At 33.7% G+C, this 8,364-nt stretch overlaps 1 protein-coding gene across 1 annotated transcript in view; it reads right to left on the reverse strand.

Moving 5' to 3' along the window:
- LOC110018165 (60S ribosomal protein L18a-like protein) overlaps nucleotides 1-8,364 on the reverse strand; it is a 32,992-nt gene that overhangs the window by 18,402 nt on the left and 6,226 nt on the right. The gene's annotated exons all lie outside the window — the stretch shown is intronic.

The following is an 8,364-nucleotide window of genomic DNA, read 5'->3' on the forward strand; positions in this document are numbered from 1 at the left end:
CTCTCATTTTGAGCTATAGCTCCTTTTAAGCTTTCACTCTTTCATCCGAAAGGGAAAATGCTTCTCATTTTTTTTCAACTCTTACTCGCCTTCAAGCACAATCGTTGACCTGAGAATTAAAAGATACTATCTACGAAAAAAATTTTCTGGGTTGGTCTGCTGTCCTCTTATTTTAATTGACTTTGTGTATGTAACGGTATCGAGCTATGAGAAGATATATGGTGTTCATTGAATATGATATAGAAATACAATTGGAGAAGTTATGCAAAATTTCTAGGAGAAAGAAAAATCTATTGAAAAGATTTTAAGATGATTCTAGAAGGAAGCTTGACCGCATAATATAAGTTAGTATTTATGGTTATAAATTTTAAAAGTATATAAAATCAATCAAAAGATTATGGACCTGCATTAATGTGGCAGAATTTGAAAAGAAGGAAATTGCTAGTATTTTAATATGAATTTATAAGAGAAGCAAATTAGAATTATTTAGTTAAGTTGAACTTGAATTGATATGAGATGGATTGTTCCATTCAAAGAATTGTCATATAAGTATTAGAGGATTATACAAATAAAACATATATTGATAAAGAATTTGATGGTGAGGTAAGGATGCACATAGAATTATTAAGAAAAAAATGTGCCATAATCTTACAAATAGGGTTGTCTGTAGTTGTAACATTTATCGAATTATGTAATGAGCTTTCTACTAAAGAAAGAGAAAATGAAACATAAGATAATAAAGGAATAAGAGGAATAGGAATTTTGATTAAGTTAGATACATTGAAAGAGAAGAAAATAGGACCTTGGTTTTAAAGATGATGACATCAAAGAAAAATAAAGAAATCATAATTTAGAGAACTATTAAATGAAAGCTGTAAGGAGGAAATTATCTTAAAAGAGTATAGCAAGCAATATGGTGAAGCATATTATAAAATAATAAAAAAAGTTAACTTAGCTCTTTAAAAGATACATAAACGGAATGCTATAGATTCAAATGAGATTTGAAAGATATTATAGAGTGCTTAAAAAATCTTTTTAAGAGAATTTAAATCACTAAGTGAGTGTCAAATATTTAGAAAAAAATATTTTTGTACGAATATTTATAAACAAAGTTGAAGCTATGACTGCTAACTATAAAACAAATCAACTTATGTCACAAAATGAAGCTATGAGAGAGAGTTGTGGAGTATAAGCTTAGAAAATCTACATCAACTTTAGAGAACGAATTTTCTTTAACGTTGGAAAAATCAAATATAGAAATAAATGCTATGTCAAAATAATTAATGGAGATGTGCAGAAGAAAAAAAAATGATTTTCATATAACTTTTATTCATTTTGAATACACATAATCAAGTACCACAAACTAATTAGATGTGATTTATGATGGAAAGATGAGTATTAAAGATATCTGACGTTATCAAATAAATGTACGACAAAGCACTGATTGCTGATTAGTATTAGAATCATTGTAAAGTAGCCTAAGAGTTTTCATTCTTGTAGGTTTACATCAAAGACCAGTAACGATGAAAATGCTTGTAAATGATATCAAAGCAAGACCACCTAATATATGTATTTTGCAGATAATAGAGACTAATTAGTAAATAACCATTGCTTTTAAAAAAATTAGAATTGTGGAATAAATGTTTAGAAGATGGAATTTTTAAATTAGTTTTTAAGAAATTGTGTACGACCTACTTTCAAGAGGAATACAACTAATGATTCTTATTTAATATTTTTGGAAGATGAGGAAATAGCTAGGTATAATAGGTTTAAGTATCTTAAATCTATTACAAAAAGAACAACAACAACAACAAGAAGCCTTTTATCCAACTAAGCAGGGTCGGCTACATGAACCCTTTTTCTCCATTGTATCCTATTGAGTGTCATATTTTATTTAATTCTAATAACTTGAGATCATTTTTTTATACAACATGCCCAAGCCTTTTTAGTTCTACCTCTAACTTTCTTAGCATAAGTCAGATATAAAACATCTACTCTCTTAATTGAATCATCAGATGGTCGACATTTAATGTGGCCAACCCATCTAAGGTGGCTCGCTCTAATCTTGTTTTCCACTGGAGCTACTCCAACCCTTTCACGAATATACTTATTTTGCATTTTGTCTCTAAGTGAAAAACCAGTCATCCACCTAGCATTCTCATCTCAGCAACACTTAATTTTATGCTTCTCTTTTACAGGTCAACATTATGCTCTATAAAGTGTTGTAAGTCTCACCAACATCTTATAATTTTTTTCTTGTCCAATAGGTACTTTTCTATCACACAATAGGTCTGATCCAATCCTTCACTTAAACCATCCAACTTCAATTCTACTAATAAGATCTCATCTATATCACCATCACTTTGATCAATAGACCCGAGATATCTAAAATATTCACTCTTTTTAATGAATTGATCAACCATTGTTACAACCCCGCGCTGATCCGCCCCAGCGATTATCATAATTATATAAGTCCTGGTTATAACATCAGATATCTTGATTTGCTCACTAGCAACTTAGGTGAATTCTTGAAACTATATATTCCTGTACACTGGAGTTTCTTATGCAAGTATATGTATTGTTTCAATAAATAGTGCTCTAAAAGAGGCCGCGATGTCGAACCCACAGTGAACAATGGGAATATAAAGGATAATGTTTTAGTCTGTTGACTTCGTTCTTAGTTTGGAATTTTCAAATTCTTGACTTATGTTATCAATCCTAGTGACATAAATTCTAACTAAGCAATGTGAATTGGTTTTGCCAAATACTAAATTTATTTTTCCTTGCAGTGATAAAGGTATAGTGTGGATGTGGCAGAAATGCAAAATAAAGTATAGTTTGTGAAAAATAGGAGCATTTATTTGTTTACTCTCTTTCTTTAAAGTGCAATTTCATTCAAAAAGATGTGCAAAACATAAAAAAAATCATACAATCTTTTCAAGCATCACCCGCCACTAGATCAACTATTACTAATGAAACGTGTCGGAAGGTCTGCGGTGGTAGAGTTATAAATTTAGCATCGTAGCATTTACTACAGGAGATGTTTTTATTAACATTTGATATTTGTGTTGGCTTATTCCAACGCAAATACTAGCGTCTGATTTACGGTTGTTAGGTGGAGAATAATAAATTTTGATATTTATGGAGGATTTTGCGTCTGATTTGCATTTAAAATTCGACGGAAGTACTCTAAAAATGACAAAACTTCAACTAGAGTGCGACAAATTTAGCATCAAATTTGCATCTAACAAAGCAACGTAACAACTTAACTTGTTAGCTTCAAACTAAATCCGACTCAAAATTGACAAAAATTCGACGCAAATGGCCTAATAAACCCATCTCGAGTACCAAAATTTTATTTATTCTTTCCGCGCCTCTCCCAGTCTCCTCTTCTGTCCGAAGCCGTCGCAAGCTTCCTCTCTCCCCTATCTCTCTCCCTTTGGTTTCGCTCAAAACTATTGCCTTCCCCGAACGAACCTTCTCAATACAGTCACCATTAGAGCTAATTGGGAAGGTAACGATCGGATTAAGCTTGCAAAGACCATTGAAACTATCGTATTTCTCATCCTTCTGCTCCACTCCTATCAGAAAGTATTGAAAAAGATAAGTCTATTCGCGCCAGTATTTTCATTTATATGTGATATGCATGTAAAAATTGAAGTTTAGTTGTTAGGTGTGTCTATACATAAGAATTGAGTGATATGTATGAAATGCATAGATAATGTGGTATGTAGGTAAAAGTTGAAGTTTTGATGTTAGGTATCTATATACATAAGAGTTCAGTGGTATGTATGTAAAAATTGAAGTTTAGGAGTTCAGTGTGTATAAACATAAGAAATGAGTGATATGTTTGAAATGCATTTATAGGGATGTGGTATGCATGTAAAAATTGAAGTTTAGGTGTTATATATATATATAAATATATATGTAAGAATTGAGTGTTATACTTGAAAATCTTCATAAAAAAAAAGTTTAGGTGTTAGGCATATATATAAATTAAGGGGATCTTATTAGTAGAATTCTCATTGATTGGCTCGAGTAAAGGAATACATCGGGTATATTGTTAAAGTGATGGTGATAAAGGGATATTGTTATTAGTAGAATTAGAGTTGATTAGTTGAAGCGGATGAATGCATGCATCGATCGGGTCTATTGTTCAAAGTTATGGTGATATGGATGGGGATGCTATTAAAATTCAAGTTGGTTGGTTAAACCAGAGGAGTGCATCTGGTCTTATTCACAATGATGGTGATCTAGATTAGAATGTTATTAGCAGAATTCACATTGGTTGGTTGAAGTGGAGAAATGTATCACTAAAAATAAACCACTTCAAAGAAGTGACTTATATTTGGTAGACCAAGTATTGTCGACTTCATCGGATGAAACGAGCAACTTAAAAAAGGTTCCTGGAGTCGTTTTCTTTTATTAGAACTAGCTCCCACGAACCACTAAACATAATCATTCATTGTACGTATTGAAAAGAATTAACTAATTTTTATCTTCCGTAATAGTTGCACTAATCTGTGAAGCTACATTTATGTCACAGATGAATATTTGTAATTTGAGAGCTTGAATTTATAACAGATTATATTCAGGACAAAAAGAACTCACAAATGAGTGCTTGTATGACATTGAGAAATACGTGCAGGTGGCATCACGGCTGTCCATCTATCATTAGAAGAGTAAGTTTCAGTGTCCTTTTGCAAAGCACAAAAATCAAGTGTTTTTGCCACCCAAAGAACTTAAGTTGGATCTTTACCACAAGGGATTCAAACTTAATTATTTCTACTAGACTGCACATGGTCAAGTAAGAGCCTGAAGTTTAGTTCGACCAAGGAGGTGCATCGACAAGTTATGCCCCTCATGTAGAGAAATTTGATCCTGACACAAATGAAGAAATGATTTATGATGTTCAAAGAGCTCAATTTCTTAAAAGTGTTCAACACGAACTTGGAACACCGAACAACGAATCACAACAGTTTTATGACTTATTGAATGTTGCACAACAACCTTTATAGAATGGTTGCACAACATATACAAAGTTATCAATGGGTCTGAAAATGTTGACCACCAAATCTAATTTTAACAAGCCCAGAGAAACATTCAATTAGGTAGCAACATTATTAAAAGAGAAACTCTATAGAGAATTTAAAGTCGGATGGCCTGTACAAATCTAAAAAGTTGATTTCAAAGTTAGGGTTAAAATGTCAGAAGATCGATTATTGTGTTGAATGATATATTACGACGTCGATGCAGTGGAGACGACTTGTAGATTTTGTGGTGCAGATAGATTCAAACAAAAAGAGCAAAAGAGTAAAAATAAGAAAAATACTCCATACAAGTGCCCCTTTTATTTTTCGCTCATACCCCAGCTTCAGAGATTGTACGCTTCCATGAGTACAACCTCTCACATGATCTAACACAACACTGAATCTATTGATGCTAACTCGATGAGTCATCCTTCACATGGTGAGGTCTGAAGACATTGTGATCGTACTTACCCAGACTTTGTAGTTGAAGCACGCTATATTAAACTTGGGTTATGTGCAGATGACTTCACCTCGCATAGTCACGCCACAACCTCGTGCTCATGCTGGCTAGTGATCATTATGCCGCATAATTTGCCCCCTATATGTGCATGACCGTATCGTTTTTGTTTCTGACATTGATCATATCAGGTCCACATAACCCAAAGAGAAAAATCGACGTCTACTTATAGCCTTTGATTGAAGAGCTTCAAATGTTACATATGCCACTGCTATGAAATAAAATTTTCAACTAAGAGCGGCTCTTATGTGGATAATTAATGATTTTCCAACCGATTGGATGCTAGCTGATTGGAGCACAACCGAAAAATTGGCTTGTCCTTACTACATGGATATGTCGAAGGCATGTACTCCGAAACATGAAAAGAAAAATAGCTAGTTCAGCTGCCACCAAGGATTTCTTCACCGCGATCACCCATTTAAAAGGAACCGAGAAGTATTCTTCAAAAATTGGGTTGAGAGATCAAGTCCACTCTTTAGAATTACTGAAGTAGAAATATTGCAGACGATCATTGAAGTTCCGAAGATCACAGAGATTAGAGCCGGCTTCAACTCGTCTTCCTGATTTCGGTGTCACACACAACTGGACTAAGCGCAGTATATTTTGGGATATTCCGTACTGGAAGACTATCTGATTAGACATAATCTCGATGTTATGCACATTGAAAAGTTTATTTTATAACATCTTCGATATTGTGTGGATATCAAGGGTAAGACAAAAGATAATGTGAAAATTAGAATGGAACTGAGAGAGCGTTGCAAAAGGAGAACCTTAGAACTTCAGGGAACAAATGGAGGTAAATTAATAAAACCCAAAGTTGTATACTGTCTTACACCATATCAATGGAGGATAATATTTGAGTGGGTGAATTCTCTGAAGTTGCCTAGTGATTATATTTCAAATTTGATCTGTTGTTTTGACTTAGGAACGAGTAAGGTATTTGGCATGAAAAGGCTGTAGTGGTTATTATCTATTGCATTTCATGCGCCGCCAAAGCCAGTGCTTAATCTCTTGATCAAAGTCAGTATACTCTTCAGAGAATTGTGTGCAGGGACACTGAATGTTGACTCATCGAAGCATTTTAATGTGAGTATTTCCCTATTATTATGTAAGCTTGAGCGGATAGTTTCACATAGTTTCTTCGACTCTATGAAACATCTGCCTATACATCTATGTTAGAAGGCTATACTGAGGGATCCGGTGTAGTACAAATGGATGTATCCCTTCAAGAAGTATGTCTTCCTAATATATACATTTCAAGTAGCATTTTATTTCACACTAAACGACCACCATATTCAATGTAAAATTTATGTGTTGTAGATGTTTAAATAAAATAAAATAAACGGTTAAGAATAAAGCACATCCTAAGGGATCGATCTGCGAAGCATACCTATTGCAGGATACGATAACTTTTGGCTCATTATGTTGAGCAAGGCCATCAAATAGGTCATATTGTAGATGACATGCCTTCACAGCCAAAATTATCCGTATATCAAATATCAGGTGAGCTATCAGGGAGGCACAATACACAGTATCTAAACGATAAAGAGATTCGAACAACTGCATTGTACTTCCTGATGAACCGTGACAAAGTTCAGCCCTTTATACAGTAAAAATTGTGGTCCTTAAACTCAACATATAATGTCATTTATTATTGAGAATATTAGTTATATACTAACTAGTTTGAAAATACAAAATAATACTGTGAGTAGATTATTTATTCATAGCTTGGACATGGAAGATGAGTCTTTGTTAAGCAAAATAATAGAAGAAGTTCCAACATTGTTCGAATTATACGTACGAAGAAGGAACTCTTCTAATCACATGTGGAATATAATCGTCATATTTAAAATTACACAAATAATACCGCTTAATTTGTTATATGTTCACAATATAGTTAATGAAATCACAGATCAGAGATTAATAGATTTTACCTAGGTCCTAATCGCAGTGTTACTATAAGATAAATATTTGACGTAAACAGTTATAGATTCCATACGAGTTTCTGGTGTGAAGGTGTGACGGAAAGAAGACATATAATTATGGTGTCGCTATTAATGGAAATAAACACACAAATAGCGAGATTAGCTATTACAACATCCTTGACGAAGTCATTCAATTGCAATATCTACATAATATCAGCTATATTGTATACTTGTTCAACTGTCAGTGGCTCGATCTTGTTACAAATCAAGGAACTCGAACACTCACGTCTTATGATATCACTGAAGTTAAATTGAAAAGACAATGAGTGTGTTTGGAGCAGCTTGTGCGTTTCAGGATAAACAACTTATCCTAAAACGCGGCCTGCAGGTTGACCGCGGGATTCGACCTGCGACCTGCGTTTAGTGTAAAAATAAAATAGCGTTGTCGAGGATAAGCAGGCAAAACGTGTGATCCAAAAGGTACCGAGGCGTTTTTAAAAACGCCCCCGCACTTATAAGCTGTCCCAAACGGGTATGCGAAGTTTGATCTATTTGTTTTGTCAGGCCAAGCTATATAAGTTTATTACCTTCAATACTCTGGTATTGTAAGGGTTAAAGTCGATTTGGACTATGGTTATGAAGAATGATCCAAAGAAAACTATTGAGCTACATAGTACTATAGAACCAATTCACCAAGAGGAAGGTATGTAAATTTTCGCATTCAGGGCAACACAAACGATGAAATGTTTGTGCTAGAGAATACCACGGGGAATTTTGAAGAGGTTGCTCATGGTACGGGTGAGGATGAGGATGAGAGTCAATAAGAAATTTTAGGTTCATCTTCGACGACGAATTCCTTTGATGAAACTTAATAATAATAATAATAATATAT

Source organism: Phalaenopsis equestris, unplaced genomic scaffold (genome assembly GCF_001263595.1).
Source record: "Phalaenopsis equestris unplaced genomic scaffold, ASM126359v1 Scaffold000004, whole genome shotgun sequence".
NCBI lineage: Eukaryota > Viridiplantae > Streptophyta > Magnoliopsida > Asparagales > Orchidaceae > Phalaenopsis > Phalaenopsis equestris.